At 52.2% G+C, this 7,728-nt stretch overlaps 1 long non-coding RNA gene across 1 annotated transcript; it reads left to right on the top strand.

The window, feature by feature from the left end:
* The first annotated feature begins 4,029 nt into the window (after nucleotides 1–4,029).
* Nucleotides 4,030–7,415, top strand: LOC310676387. Its single transcript, XR_014510523.1, has 2 exons — nucleotides 4,030–4,422; nucleotides 6,717–7,415. It is a non-coding gene; the product is annotated as an uncharacterized lncRNA (long non-coding RNA).
* Nucleotides 7,416–7,728: the final 313 nt, after the last annotated feature.

The raw sequence follows: 7,728 nt of genomic DNA, 5'->3' as shown, positions 1-7,728 counted from the left end.
GTTAAGAACGGACCTCTGGAACGAATTAAGTACTTAACCTGAGGTACCACTGTATTTCCCACTTTGAGCCATGTGCTGGTTAACAGCCAGGAGCAAAAGCTGGTCAAAAGAGAGATAAAAAAGAGCAAAATAATAAAAATAGAGATGGCTTTGTGCCCAGCCCTTTGATTTAGCTTTATTTGGATCATGCCCATTTCCCTGGTCAGACTCAGGGGGAGATGGCTCCCAACAGGTAAGACAGGAAGTCCTCCCTGTTTGGAGCCACATTCCTCTGTGTGCCCATTCTAGCAAACAGGAAATGTTGAACTTGACTGCTCTGTGTATACATCCCACACAACAACCTCCGTGATTGAACCGCTTGCGCAATAGACCAAAGTGGCCAAACTTTTCCCCATTAATTCTGGGCGGAGTTCCTGTTGAATTACTGCCTGTCCCATAGCTGTTAAAACTCAGGGAAGCTCAGCCAAAATAACAGGGGTGCCAACTTGAATAAAATATTTGGGGGTGCAGGTAATCCCCACCCCACATAACTGATCATGCGGCACACACTATTTGAATGACACTGCCCATCAACTTGGTGGGGGCAGCTCCCTCAAATATTTTATAGCCCCCAGGAGTTAGCTCCTATGCAAAATAATAATACAGTAATTTCTTTAAACCCTGCAACTCCAAGTCAGCCAGATCCCCCTTTTCGAACTCTTAAGAGACAATCGCGGAAACAAAATGTAGCTCAGCCCAGTTTGCATTTTATTCTTTTATAACGCTGATGTCATGAATGGCAGGGCGGGCGAGTTGGGCGTCGTCGAAGGAAGGCGATGAAAGCGAACCCGGCGTCAGAAAGGAGAGAGGCGCCTCCGCGGAGCAGAAAGGCTCGCTGCCGCCGTTAGATGGCGCTGGAGACTTTGCAACCAGCCGTACAAAACGGTTCCATGTCGGAAACAAAACAAACCCAAAACCCCAAAAAACGGTGGGGGGGGGGGGAGAGAAAGACATCTCTAAAGAAGGACGAAACTAAGCCGCGGTGAACGCTACATTTATTTATTTTTTAAAGGGAAGCTTACCTTGAGAAATGGGTCAAGAAGGTGATGAACAAGAGAAGACTCAATTCTGAGTCTCTTTGCCTCAATTCTGCCGCACGTGGCACACTTTCTGCTGAGATGCAGTCTCTGGCCAGGGTTGCAACTGCCGTGTGTGTGTGTGTGTGTGTGTGTGTGTGTCTGGGACTGCGCTCCGGCTTCAGGATGCCAAAGCTGTGGCGCGGAGAGGTGGACTGGGCTCCCATCATGGGGAGAGATAGAAGTAGAAATGGACTTGGCAGCACTGCACGAACCTCTTTCCTTTCATCTAGAAAGTTTCTGGGAAACATGCTTTGCTGAACAGTCTTGACTCTCCAGAGCGTGAATGAGGGAGGCAACGAGAGCTGCACAGCACCCATTGAAAACTTTGCTAGCATTTCTGTTCCAAACGGCATTCTCTTGCCGAAGTCCTAAAGAGCACCTACTTCCAAGTAAGCCCCTGGCACGGATTGCAACGAGGCTTCTGTTTTGAGACCGCGGTTATTTAGTCCTAAGGAGAGATTGGCCTCAGAGCAAAGGCCTCTGACCCGAGGCCACGCTGCCTTCTAACAACCCCATGACCTTGAGGACTACTGGCGGGGCTTATTTGCTGGGGGAAGGAAATGCACTCTGTTCATGCTCAGGCGCCACCTCTTTAATTACTTGGAAATACCGCAATTCAGAGCTGGAGGGAGCAATCCTGCGCGCACTGATCTTGGGGGTGAGCCCCACTGAGCGCTGCAGGATTTCCTTCCGAATAAATGGGCAGCGCGCTCAGCTATAAGATCAGGTAGAATCGTAGAGTTGGAAGGGACCCCGAGGGTCATCTAGCCCAACCCCTTGCGAGGCAGGAATCTTTTGTCCAACGTGGTGCTCGAACCCACGTCCCTGAGATTAAGAGCTTCATGTTCTCCCAACTGAGCTATCCCGGAGAGTGGGGGGTCTGTCCCGAGCACGTACGAGGCCTGCCCTTCACTTTTTAGACCTCCCTGTTGCTCTCTTTAGGTTGCGATCCTACAAACCTCGCAGTCCTGGCTTGCAAGGGCAGGTGTCAGAGACCCTGTGCGCCCTGTATGCGAAGCCTCACGTCTGGCAAGCAGCGCCATCAGCCTCCAACCCGGACTCACAACTTAACGCCGCAGATCCCGTTCCCACTGTTGGGACCGAGGTTGTGGAAAGACAAGGGGCGCTCAGACTTCTTGGCTCTTGCTCTCCATGTGCTGCGAGGGGCGTCTGAGTCCTCTGTGAGACCTGGAAAACCCAGGCGGCCTCTGCTTCTCGGAATGGCCGGAGAGAGTTAGGAACTCAGTTTTGTCTACACTGGCCGCCGGCACCGGCTCTTCAGAGTTTCAGGATGCCTTGAACCCGGGAGCCACGGCTCTCATATTTTAGGAGAGGACTCGAGGGTCTTCTGGGCCCAGGTTTGGAATGAGGGTGGCAAAGCGCGCAAACAAATCCTGGCCCTTCTAGTCCTCCGGCTGCCAACTCGTGCCGTCGGGGCTTAGTTCGCCTTTTAAATGTGCAGGCAGGTTAGGCGTCTGGAAAGCTGCTCCCCGGGTTGATTCCGGGACTCTAACGCGCTGGAAAAGTCAGAGGAGGGAACCGTTCTTCTCGGACTCTAAGCGCTTTCCTGCGCTTGCACCCCGCGCTTGCACCCGGGGTCTCTTGCTTGGGAAAAGGGTACAAGGCCAAGTCAAATGAATCAGGGGAGCGGGAGGAAGGCCGAGGAGTGCGTGCATGTCTGAATATGGAATAGCAGGTATGTAGCAAGGACCTTGAAACAAAGTTAAGAGCCAGCAAGGTTGGATGGCCCTCTGTCATGGATGCTTTAGATGAGATTCCTGCCTTGAAGTGGGTTGGTCTAGTTGACCCTTGGGGTCCCTTCCAACTCTACAGTACGATTTTAAGATGTCCCACCCCATCCTCTTTCTCCTTCCCCTCCCGTCGCAGAGACACGCACTGAGTTTTTTTCCCTCAGAATGGGTTCTGTTCGGTCTGGAGAGGAAACCGATTTGTGCGAAGTGTGGCCAGGGGAGGGGAGGGGGGGTCCTTTAGTTTTGCTGAGGCTAAAACCCATCGGGGTTTTAACTGGATCCTGTCTCAACCCTGGCGAAAGGGGAAAGGGCTTCCGTCGAAGGCACCTTGAGTAGTCAATAAGAAAGAGTGAGGGGGGGGGTCTCAGTTTTGCCTTCAAGTGGGTCGGGTGCGCGAGAAAGAAGTTAGAGCGGTAAGCTGCAAATTCCACGTAACACAGTAATGCGAAGGGTACGTCACGCGCGCATCCAAGCTCATTTGCGCGATATGTTCGCCCACGTCGGGCATTAAGCAGGGCGGTTTCCTGTTGCCGTCGAGGAGTCCCATCCTGCCACAGCGTCTCGGCGGCTTTCGTCCCCTGTATCCCAAAACACCCGGGCACGGGTATGCTAGGAAGAAAGGGGCTGTGGTTCTCCTTTCCCCGAGGTCGGGAGGAGACCGTCGAATGACAAAATAAGAATAAAATGGCGAGCACACTTTTGGTTGCACGCTCCCTCCTTGCCCCTGTAGCTTCACACTCCTAAACCTTTCGTGTGGAAGAACACCCCCCTCCTGATTTTAGCAGATCTTGCTCCTGGGGATCCAGCTATATGACACCATCAAGCAAGCACGTGACGTCATAACCCGTTGGCTTTTGATTGTGGCCTCGCAAAACTGGGAGCCCAGCCGGATAATCCCAGATGGGTTGTTACTGAAGATAGAACTGGCACCCAGGCCAAAATTCGCATAGGGGTCTTTATGTGTGACTTTTGTGTTTAAGACACCCGCATCCCTGACACTCCTAGGCCTCGCCAGATGACAGCGCTTGCCCTTCCGATCCCCTGAACCCCGTGGCGTCGGAATCCCCGTTGACCGGAGCGGGGTTTGTCCGGGGAAGTGTGCGTCCTCCCAGGCCGGCCGCCTTTCTCCCCGCCAGGAGGCCCCTGGAGGATAACGAGGGCGTTCCCCCGGCCCGGGGCGGCTCTCGGGTTACCGAAGGGCGTGACCCTCGGGGGGCTGGGGAGCAGCGTCTGGCCGAGCGACTATAACCTTGGAGAGAGAGAGCCATTGGGTCGAAGCAGCTGCCGGAAGCTCAGATCCCTCTGTGTGTGTGTGAGTGTGTGTGTGTGTTTGGTCTTTCTGGACCAATGTGGGGAAGACACAGCTGGACGTCGGACACTTCGGAGAAGGAGGAAGGTGTGGGTCGGTGGGGAAGGATGGAGAGGGGCTGACCCGCTCCTGGAAACCTCGGTAGTGGAGCCGCGCAAGTCTTCTTTTTGGAGTCCTTTTTTTGGAGTGCTCCCCCCTATAAGCTCAACTCTCTTTGGGTTTGAGCAATGGGTGTGAGCTAAAGGTGAGTAACGCGGATGGAGCGCCAGGGAGCGAGCGACACAAGCTGCAGGGCAAATCCATCGGGCTGGAGGTCGCCCACGGCGCGCCTCTGCGCCCCTGGAGTGCCTTGGAAGCGTCCTCGGCGCGGCCGGGTAGATCCTTTGGTCAGGGTTTCATCTCTTTAGCAGCAAGGCTGGCTTGGAAACGGCCTAAAATCCAGGAGGCCGGCGGGGTGATGTGTGGGGAGATCCTAAGGGAAGGGAAAGAGGCGGAGGGCGGGGATGAGATGGGAAAGTTGGGCGAGTTTGGACTCTCAGCTTTGTGGACGGATCCCAGGGCGCCAGGGTGGGTGTCAGGCTTTAAAGGAGGGCTTTGAAAACTGTGCAAGGGAGGAAGGAGGGAGAACCATGCAAGAGGGTGCTGCTGGGAGAGCCTGAAGTGTGTGTGTGGGGGGGGGGACTGTTTTGGAGAGCGTCGAGGCGAAGGCCAAACTTTTCGCTCAGAAGGCTGGAAATGATGGAGACGAGGGAAGTCTCAGGCAGCAGAATGAGAGAGGGCAGCGGGTGACACAGTCCCACTTCGGTTTCATCTACATCTATCTGTCCATTCTGTACACATTCACACACACGCACTCATGCCCAAGTCATTAAACACGGCAAGACCCTGCAAGCACCTTCCGTGGACGTGAGAGGCCTCACTGCAAGGAGTGCCCCTTACTTCCAAGTAATGGGAGCCAGGAGACCTGCGCATTCTTGCGCGCAGCTGTTAAAACGAAACCAATACTATGCCGGACATCTGAAAGCAAGGAAAGAAAAGAAAACCCAGGCGATTGAATAAACAAGGGCCGCCATGGGACTTGTGGCTGGTTTGGAAAAGGGATTCGTTTGACGCGATTGAAACGACCCACCGCACACTTCTTTGGAAAGCCCGCTCCTCATCCACGGAAATCAAGTGGAATCAGAGAGTGCAAAGGTGGGGGGGGGGTTTGGTGTGTGTGTGGGGGGGGGAGATGAGGTACTGAGCGTTTGATCTTCCCACCTCAGGCCGGGCACACTCTACCTGCCCTGTCCCCCGTGGGACGGCTGCATATACTGTACAAACGACATGCGGGCGACTCCCTATAGAAAGTGTCCGCCCCCTTCTCCGGACCTCTTTCGACCAGGTGTTTAGATGGTGTAGCTGGTCCTAATAAAAGCCCCCTCTGCGTTTTGGAGAGACTTCAAAAGACGTAGAAGTAAATCATTAAGCGCGCCGTCCTGTTCAACCTCCCCTTGTCGCTTTGGCCAAATTTCTCTTGGCTGGGGGAGGAGAATTGCACTCTATAGCAAGCTTCACACTTGAAAATGTTTTGATACTATATGCAGCCAGCGATTTCTTTTTCTGTTAAGGAAAATAGAAGGTTCCTGTAAAAATAAACCCCTCCTTTTGGAAGGGAGAGGGAGAAAGAAAGAGACCGGCCAGGCCAAGAAGGCTATTGACAAAATATTATTATCAGATGTGGCCGGAGTTCAGTGGAACTTGGAAAGGAGATCGTTCCCAATTGCCCTGAGCGCTACGATATTTTGGGGGTGGGGGCGGGCGGGCAGGAGAGACAGAGCTGCCACATACAACTCATCCAGTGTTCTTCTCAAAAAGGCATGTTCTTATTCTTTAGGAAGCAAGGCGTGGTCTCTTCGGGACTGGGAGTGCGGTGACTTGTTTACGCGGCAGTAAGCGTCCTTGAGTTAAACAGGATTACTTCTCCTGCAAATGCGCGTGGGGAGCGCAACCTTCCGGCACCATCTTGTGATGGATATGGAATCCAATGGGACATGCTTGCCCCCTAAGTAGGCTTAGGGATGCAGGCTAACAGGGCGATCCTTTGCACATTTACGCGGAAGTAAGCCCCACCGGGTTCAATGGGGTGGCGGGAGAATGTGTAGGACTGCAGCCTATAGGCAGCGCTCCCAAATGGCGCTAGTATTTCCCTAGCGCCAGGAGCGTGACAGTCAAGTCAAACTTTGCCACAGCAGAACGTACTACCTGGAGGTTTCTTCTTCAGTGCTTTGAAAAGCAAGCGGGAGCTAGTGAAGCTGGGAGCAGAGAAAGTAACACCTGAGAGGGTTAGATGAGAAGCTTGTGGATGACGCGCAACCCGATCCTATGCCTGATTCTAAAGCAAGTCCCAAGGAGTTCGGTGGGGATTGCTTCCGAGAAACGTTTGCGCTTGCAGCCTGCTTATAAAAAAAACAAAACAAAACAACAAAAACCAAAATTAAACTCGTTCAAAATTACGATTTTTTCACAAAAAAAATCTTTTATTTTTCTTCAATGTAGGGGAGAGATGTCATTTGTATGACTGTTCAGACCAACAAGCAGTTCATCCGAGACGCAAATATTCAAGGAGGAGAGGGAAATTGCCATCCCTCTGAGGAAAACTCAGAAATACGTGCACGCCCAAACGAAGATGGAAAGTCTAGGGGAGGGGAATCAGAAGACTTGGCCGGGCGAAGAAATGGACAATGCGGGAGTCCAGGGCCGCCCCCTTCCCCTAGACCCGTCTTTAGCCATTGGCCTGATAGCTAAAGTAAGTGGGAGACCCCCATCTCCTTTAGAAAGTCAAGGCCAAACTGTGGGGTGTCTTATTCCTAGAGCAGTCAAGTACAACATTTTCCTGTTTCCTAGAATGGACACACGGAGGAATGTGGGTACAGACAGGGAAGACTTCCTGTCACACCTGCTCTGGCGTTTCCTCCCCTTGTGTGTGACCAGGTAGAGAGGCGTGACCATGGCTGACCAGGTAAAAGGGCTGGTCACGCAACCATCTCTTGAACTCTTACTCTTACTTTCTTACTCTTGGACTCTCTCTGTCCTGGCTCTTAGCTAGCGCATGTTTCAACCTTCACATAGGATGGAGCCCACAAGAGGAAAGTCTGAGATGCAGCTCAGACTTCTTTTCACTGTAACTACAACACAAAAGCCTGCCTTCAGATTACTGCTGAGAACTGAATGTGAGTAAAACTTTATCCTTTTAAAGAAGACTGTGTTGTGTTGTTGTTGTTGTTGTTATTCTTATTATTTTAAGAGGGAAATAAAGGGGGAAACTTACCACGAACAATCCAGACTTGGCAATCCAGACTGGATTGCTTCATTAAATTATTCTAACGAAGCATCAACTTGCTTCCAATAAGTTGCAAAGGGAATGTGCTCTACTGTTCACTCACTAGCGTGAGTGAAGAGGGATAATATCAAAACAATATATCCTCTCTTACCTTCCTTAACATTCCCACACAAACTATGGTCGCTTTCCATGGAGCTGGGTGGCACAATGATCAGAGGAGCTAAACTG

This window comes from Podarcis tiliguerta (assembly GCF_965153285.1).
Source record: "Podarcis tiliguerta genome assembly, chromosome: 4".
In the NCBI taxonomy this organism is placed as follows: Eukaryota; Metazoa; Chordata; class Lepidosauria; order Squamata; family Lacertidae; genus Podarcis; species Podarcis tiliguerta.
Note: the sequence above shows the minus strand (reverse complement) of the source record. Positions and strands in the feature narration are given on the sequence as shown.